Source organism: Penaeus japonicus, unplaced genomic scaffold (genome assembly GCF_977035675.1).
Source record: "Penaeus japonicus unplaced genomic scaffold, GWHDUDI00000001_assembly GWHDUDI00000013, whole genome shotgun sequence".
Taxonomy (NCBI): Eukaryota; Metazoa; Arthropoda; class Malacostraca; order Decapoda; family Penaeidae; genus Penaeus; species Penaeus japonicus.
This window is the reverse complement of record NW_028234415.1, coordinates 42,201,043-42,202,123: the sequence shown is the minus strand read 5'-3', so window position 1 is coordinate 42,202,123 and position 1,081 is coordinate 42,201,043.

The window sequence follows — 1,081 nt, the reverse complement described above, 5'->3', positions numbered from 1 at the left end:
CATTATAGATGGGGAAGCAAAGGCGGTTGAGTGCTATCATTAGGGGATGCAACTAGTCGAGGACAATGTGGGGTGTTAACCGGTTATTTGTGCTTGTAGTGTCGCCGTGTCTGGGTGTTTTTGGCTTTTCCCTAAACGCTGGCGGTTTGCTTGGCGTTGCTGGAGCAATTTGTAAGTTGATCACTGGTCAGGGTACGGCGAGCAGTGAAGGCCAAGGGTGCTTATCGATGTGAAGACGCGTGCCATGATAGGGACAGTACGGTTTGTCGAATAACATGAGTCGGCACCGTTGACCCTTTCCGCACATCAATTAAACACTGGATCTCTGTCTGGTGCCCAATTCGTGACACAAGGTTGTTTACGTCTGGGTACATGAGGTTGTGTTAGATGACGGGGGAAAACGTGTCTATGTCCCGCATTAGATCTGTGTGGGGAGGTTTGTCTTGAGTGTTGTGTTTTCGTGTCTTGGATGTGGAAACCGCGGGGGTTAGGGTTGGAGTTGTGGTTTGTCGTTTTGGTTGTTTGTGCTTGTTAGTGTTACGCAAGGGTTTGTGTGTTGTCTTGTGTGGTCGTGTTTGCCTTGTCGTGGGAAACGCTGCATTGACTGATACTGCGGGGCCTTCTCTCTGATAGATTGGCAAATTCGCCGGGTAACTTCAGTCAATCAGTATCTTCACAGGGTTCCCAAACTTGTTTCTTGTACAGGAAGTAGGTAAAGAAGCAACTTAGGGTAGCAATTTGAACCATATACGTCATAGAGGAGGACGTTGATGGTCGTTAAACAAGGACTTTACGTGGGAGTCCATGGTTGTGGGGAATACTCTTAACCCATTATCGAAAACTTGAAACCGAAAAGATGATTGATAAAGAAATCGAAATGTCGTCCTTCGGACAGGAAGCAGGCTTTAATTGAATAAGTCTCGCGCACTGATATGGTGACTTACATCCAAGGATTTGAACGAAGATCTAAATATATCCTGGAAATAACTCCAACTGCGCAATTCTGATGGCATGTTTTAAATGGCTGTGATCGCGTTAACGTACTTTCGCTGAGGTATGCTCTAACGTGTTTTGTTTCAGC